General features: G+C 31.0%; 1 non-coding gene across 1 annotated transcript; it reads left to right on the forward strand.

Annotated features, from left to right (window-relative positions):
* Window positions 1-798: 798 nt before the first annotated feature.
* LOC149516495 (small nucleolar RNA R71) lies at window positions 799-905 on the forward strand. The gene has a single exon (XR_016346067.1). It is a non-coding gene; the product is annotated as a small nucleolar RNA R71 (small nucleolar RNA).
* Window positions 906-6,723: the final 5,818 nt, after the last annotated feature.

A 6,723-nucleotide genomic window follows, 5' to 3' on the forward strand; every position in this document is an offset into this window, starting at 1 on the left:
AGTTAGACCAATTTACCTCTATTAGGTCCTCTTCTAAGTCATCATCTGATAAATAGATAGGTTCCCCACTTGAAAATATTGCATTGTACACTTTTTTCCTTAGTTCTTAGGGTTTGACTCAGTGTTGTTTGGTAGGGACCCTACAAGTTGGCTTGCTAGGGCATTTGCAAGTTGACCTATTTGGATCTCTAAATTTTTTATAAAAGGCATTTGACTTTAGATGGTGTTTTGTTGTGCTTGTAACATTTCTTTAAGATTGATCTTTTCTCTTGGAATGAATTATGGGAGGGTTAATTTAGGTGTTGGTTATTAGGGTGGCTATTTAAGGTTTGACTCCAAAAAAAATTTGGGTGATTCGTCCATTCAAGATTGTAGGTGTTGCTATAAGGGTTATGAAAAGGTTTTGTTTGGTTTACACATTGCATGGTCTCAACCCTAATTGGACATCTATCAAAAGAGTAAGGACTTTCACAAACTTCATATATCAAGAATAGGTTACTAATGGATTGGACATGGGCAACAAATAATTGGGTTCCTAGGGCTTTTACCTTTTTGGTCAATGTGGCAAGTTGGGCTATGATGATGGATAAGGTATCTAGCTCAAACATACCAGACATTTTCTTGTGGACTTTTCTTTTGGCTCCCTATTGGTAGCTGTTGGTTGCCATTTCTTCAATTAGTTCATGAGCCTCTCTAGTAGTCTTGTTCATGATAGCATCTTCAGTTACAAAATCAATGGTGGTTTGTATAGAAAGAGTAAGCCAATTATAGAAGATTTAGACTTGTAGCTACTGTGGTAATCCATGGTGTGGGCATTTTTTAAACATCCCTTTGTACCTTTCCCAAGCATCATACAAAGTTTCACCATCATATTGCTAGAATGTGGTGATCTCATTTCTTATCTTTGTAGTTTTCACTGGTGGGAAAAACTTTGCAAGAAACTTTTGAACTAGATCTTCCCATTTTATAATGGAGCCATAAAGTAGTGATGATAGCCAACTCTTAGCTTTGTCCTTGAGAGAAAAAGGAAATAGCCTTTGTCTAATTGCATCATCTAATACTCCATTGTACTTAAAATATCTCATAATTATAAAAAAACTAGAAAGATGAAGGTTAGGGTCATCATGGGGTAATCCTACAAACTACACTGATGTTTGAACCATATGGATGATAGATGGCTTAATCTCAAAATTATTGGCTTAAATTATAGGCCACCTAATTAATGGTTGGAAACCTTTAGGGTCAAGGACTACATAATCCCTTAGAGTCATTTGTCCTTCATTTGCTACATTGGCCATAGGGGTGGTTATTTGCTAACGCTTAAGTCTTTTAAATGTTTTTTCAATCTCTTTATCTAAAGGAGCCAAGTCACCACTTCTTGCACTATGCATGCAAAGAAAAGAAAGGATTAAAACATATTAAAGGAAATACAAATAAAAAAAATCTAGGTTACTAAGTTGAAAAGGAAAGTTATCAATTTTCATCTTTAGCACTACGATAGTCCCTGACAAAGCATTAAAAACTTGATTGTTCCTTTTTATGAGGTTACAAGTAATAAAGTGTAAGTAGGATTATTAATCCTTCGAGGACTATATGATGGTGCTATATCAAGTACCAAATGTTTGGAATAAAAAAAGGGACAATTGAGTCTTAATAATGTAAAGGCCAAAAGAGCCAAGCTAAACAAATAGGAATCTTGCTAGCAATGGTGTAGGTAGAGTAGATGAAACCAAAGGAAAACAAATTTGCAATAACTAGAATCCTAATAGAACCTAATGGTTTACTAAGAAAATGGAAATTGGCCAAAAAACACAAGTGTTTTGTAATATTAAAAAGTAAAACAAAATGCTTTAAGTAAAATAAAATGGAACAAAGTAAAAGAAAACATATTTGCAAAAATAAATTATGAATTGAATGCTTTAAAATACAAAAGGGAAATGGTTGACTGTGCTTCGAAGAAATAAATATAATTGCAAGTTTAAAAAGTGAAAACTAAATGCTTTTAAGGTAATTATAAGTGAACCAAAACCAAATTAAGTGCAATAATAAACAAGTCAAAGGCTTTAGAAAGTAAACAAGATTGCTTAAGGGAAATTAAAAGAAAACAGTTTGCTTACATTAAACTAAATAAAAGAGAGATTAATTAAATGGATAAAAGACTTAAGATTAAAACATAGTTAGCAAAAGTAAAGGCTAAGCTATCACCTTAGCCAAAAGGGAAAGAGAAAAAAATAACTAAAGAAAACTAAAAATAAACTAAAGAAAGAAATATGGAAAAAGGGATTGGAGAATTGGATGGAGGATGGATGTTTAATACAAGAAAAATTCATGGGCTATTTATAGTGTATGTTTTGGCCAATAGGGGATGAATTTAGACACTCTTGATTTTGGTAGGTGACTTCCACTAATTGAAGGATTATCCATGAATATGATTGATCCTAATCTTGCTCTTGCCTTCAATACCATTGCCACACATAATTTGCTATCCAATAAAGGACAATTTCAATCAATCATCAACAAATCAACATTTAAGACCCAATTTCCTTGATTTGCACAAATCATGGGATTCTCCAATAATTCACTCTTTGTATTTAAACCATTATTTACCATAATTTGTAGTCCAAGAAAAAATTCCATCAAGTATTAAATTCCATGATTTGTATGATTTAGCAAATCATCAATAAAATGCCATATCATTTTGATTTTACATGAATCATGTAATTTAGTTGGAGATGACAATTCACTCTTGTATTCATTCTAGCAAATGGCAGAATATCTTTTAGATCTCCATGGATTCTGAATGGGTTAGACTTGCTTGTCACCTTTGTATGGATCATATCTTTGCATTCATGACCACATTTTGCCACTTTCGTATGGATTGCATGGGATTTGGTGTTGACGTTCAAAGTAATTTATTTCTCCATGCAAACCTGAACATCACCAATTTACATTGAGCAAAATTCATGAAAATTTAAAAAATTTCACTCTCAAATGATCTGTAAATATCTATATATCCTAGGATTATCACACCTCTACACTTATCTTTTTGCTTGTCCTTAAGCAAAATCATCAAGTTATTAGTGCCAACACTCATATAGATGTACTCATAATCAAAGTTTCATAAGTTATCAATTATTTACTATGGTATAATATCAAGATGTTGTGAGCATGATTAGACATAAAACATAATCATAAGTACTTGCCACTATCAAACATGTGAAATCAAACTATCTCTCATCTATGCATGCAACCTAAGCAAAAAGTATGTATACCATGCCATCACATATTGAATCAAAAATAAAGAATACTTCATATGTTTAGTTTCCTTAATCCTTCTTCACTACTGTAGGCTTACCTACTTGACTCAAAATCAATAGGCATTTATTGGCTTGTAACGTAAGGCTTGGGTTAATGTAGGAAAAAGTAAACTTTAGGCTTAAAACCCTTTGCTTACTTAAACTTGGACTTGAGAAATTTGACAAGGCTTGAAGCATCTTTTTTTTTTCATGTAACCATTTTTCACTTTTTTTTTAGCCATTTTGGCTTTCTTTTTTTTTCTTTTCTTCCTCGTGCCTCTCTACGTCTCTAATATGATTTATTCTCTTATCGTGTCCCCAATATACATAAGTAATATGGGTTGGGTAAGAAAAAGAGATAATTCATAAGAAAAGGCTTGGGCTTATTTGAGATGGGTAAATAAACAAGAAAAAAGATTTATTAGGCTCAAAGTAAAGTTACTAAGGATGATTTATTCATGGTGGGCTTGAAAAAGGCTCAAACGGTCAAAGGATGACTTAAATCATTTCTTGAGTCTAGTATAGCCTAGAATTTTGCTTCAAGGATTAGTAGGCAACATTTCTTGAGTCAAGTATAGCTTAGGATTTCATGTCAAGGGTGAATAGGCAAATTCTAAAGTCATGCTTTTGCCTTAATTCTATATGCAATTTTATAGTCACATAACTTTTCACCAAAATTCATGCATGTTAAAGTTCAAGATGACAATTCACAATTCCACAAACTGCATACCCATGATTTCATTTCATGTTTTTCTCTATGCTCATACTTGTCTCAAAATCATACATAAGTCACTTATGAAAACTTGTAAAAGTTTAACTAAGATTGCAACATGATAAGCAAAGACATAACAACTTGGTTTGAAAGTAACTAAGATTGCAATATGTAGCAATTTTTTTGGCATCATCTTTGGTAATCTAAAGAAAGCCAAATAAAGTTGACGAGTTGGCATTTTGGATGACTCCTATTGGCAATAATGTGGACTTTTTGGATTGGCAAAATTCATGAGAAGAGAGATTGGAAACAAGAAGGAGTTCAAGGAGCCAAACAAGGATGAACCAACCATTAAGGAAGAGACAAAAAACTCTAAAAAGCCACTCAAACTTAGATATTTTTAAAAGATATTTTGCAACTTAAGGCACATCCTATTTTTTTATAAATAGGAGGGAGGTGCTAGCCATTTCAAGAACTTTAGACTAGAATTTTAGTTTTTGGTTTCTTTAATTTTCTACATTTCCTTTCTTGCACTTTTACATTTTCTATCTAGCTAAATAGCTTTTAATTCTAGCTTTCTTGATTGATTCTTGGTGCAATTTTAACTTTCCCGCACTCTTTTCAATGAACTTTAAGATTTTCATAATGAAAATTACAAGTTCTCAAGAATTCCTCTTCAAATTCTGTTAGTTTCATGTTGAACTTAGATCTAATTTCAAAATTATACACTTGACCTATCTTTAATCTTTTTAATTGAAACGTAGTGAATTCTAGCTTGATTTGATTCAAATTTTTTTCCTAGATACCTAGTTCATAAGGCTATAATCCAGTGAAAATTTAGCTTCAAATTCAATCTCTACAGGTATAGTTTATTCCTCAAATTTACAGTTAGATCCAAAAGGTAGAAACAATATGTACATGAATGATAGCATTGCAATGATCCACTCTCCTTTTAGGTGATTAGTTTGCTTCTCTCAAATCTTTCACTCTTAGATTTACATGTTACTTAGTAAAAATTTAGCTTCAAATTCAATTTGTATAGGTATAGTTTATTCCTTAAAATTATGGTTGGATCTAAAAGGCAAAAACAATCTATGCATGAATGACAGCATTGTAATGATCAACTCTCTTTCTAGGTGATTAATTTCCTTCTTTCAAATTTTACACTCTTATATTTACATGTTTACTTGCTTCTTTTCATTTTATTGCAATTTAATTCATGAATTTGCTCATTGTTTGGATGAATTGTTTAGCTAGTGCTCTATTTTTCTTTGATTTTAGTATCACTTGAGTTGCTAGTTCATTGAGCTAGTTTTTCTCTATTATGCTGTGGTTTTCTTATTGAATTTTGTAGTAAACTTGTTGATGAATTGTTTCTTAGCTCATTTCAAATTCTTTTTCATTATAAACTACTAGATTTAATTTTTTCTTTCATCAACTCAGTGAGTTTCAATTGAATTTCACTTTTTGTTTTAGTTGTTTCTAGTTAATTCTTGTATTTTCTTGTACTTTTTGTTCTTCAATTCAGTTGTCCTTCTAGTTCCTTAATTGATCATTCCAATTCTAGTTTATGATCACTTGCTTTAGCATTAATTAGATCTAGATCAATTAATTCAAGTTCAAGTACAAGTTAGTTGTTAGTTGCAGTTTGGTGTTCTTTCATTCATTATGTGATTTGTCTTCAACTTTTTCTTTTCAAATTTATTTTTCATAATGTTCTTTGATAAATCTTTGAAATTCCAACTTGTTTTCATTTGATCATGTTTCATTTTTTACAAAAAACAATAGCTCAAGTTCTATTTTCCAAATTTGCAAGGTAGTTACAATAGCATGTATGATGTCTTGTTTGAATTTTTTTTTTTAGATTAGCCTAATTTTCATGTTTATTCTTTGATCGAACTAACTTTAGAATGGTATGGAGATAATAGCTATTTAGTCTAGGAACCTTTTTAACTAATTTTTGTAGGAATATATTTTGACCTAAAGGTCATTATTATTACTTGTACGGCCAGTGCACTTGTAATTTGCCCCAATCACCAGCATAACCAATTAGAGCCTATTATTGAAGATTTGGTGAGAAGAAGAATTACTAAGTGGATGGGTACTAGAACTAAGTGTGGGGTGATCACTTAACCCTTATAAAAGTCAAGCTATTTACTTTAAATCAATGCTTCTTAGAAGGCAACCTAAGTGTTTTAGTTTTTTTTGTGTTCTTCTCTTTATGTTTTGGCATTCATTTTAGTTTTAGTGATGTTAGTTTTTTTATTTTTTTTCTTATAGGTAATAATCAAGTCAATCATGGAGCTTCAAAGAGGTTATTAGCACATATTAAGAAAGCATTCTTCACCTTTTATACTTAATTTCTTTATTGCCTACACATTGATGACAATGTGTGTGTTAATTTTGGGGATGGAGAAAATTAATGCCAAAATTTTCCAAATTTTTGAAATGAACATATGCTTAAATTGTTTTGCTATAAGTCATTGGTATACTTCCTTTGATTGATTTTCCATGACCTAATGATAGAAACCATGATTGATTTGATTATAGCTTTAGGAAAAGAATATATGTTGTGCTAAGCATTAGATTAATTCTTGAGTATGTTGCTGTTTGATTATTAGATTTCATATGTGGGTAATTGTTTTGATCATTAAATTGCATGTCATTTTGTGAATGATTAATGTGATCATGCAAAAATAATTTTTTTTTCCATTC

The sequence above is a fragment of the Durio zibethinus genome, chromosome 10 (assembly GCF_047325235.1).
Source record: "Durio zibethinus cultivar Kanyao isolate XHJ-2024 chromosome 10, ASM4732523v1, whole genome shotgun sequence".
Lineage (NCBI taxonomy): Eukaryota > Viridiplantae > Streptophyta > Magnoliopsida > Malvales > Malvaceae > Durio > Durio zibethinus.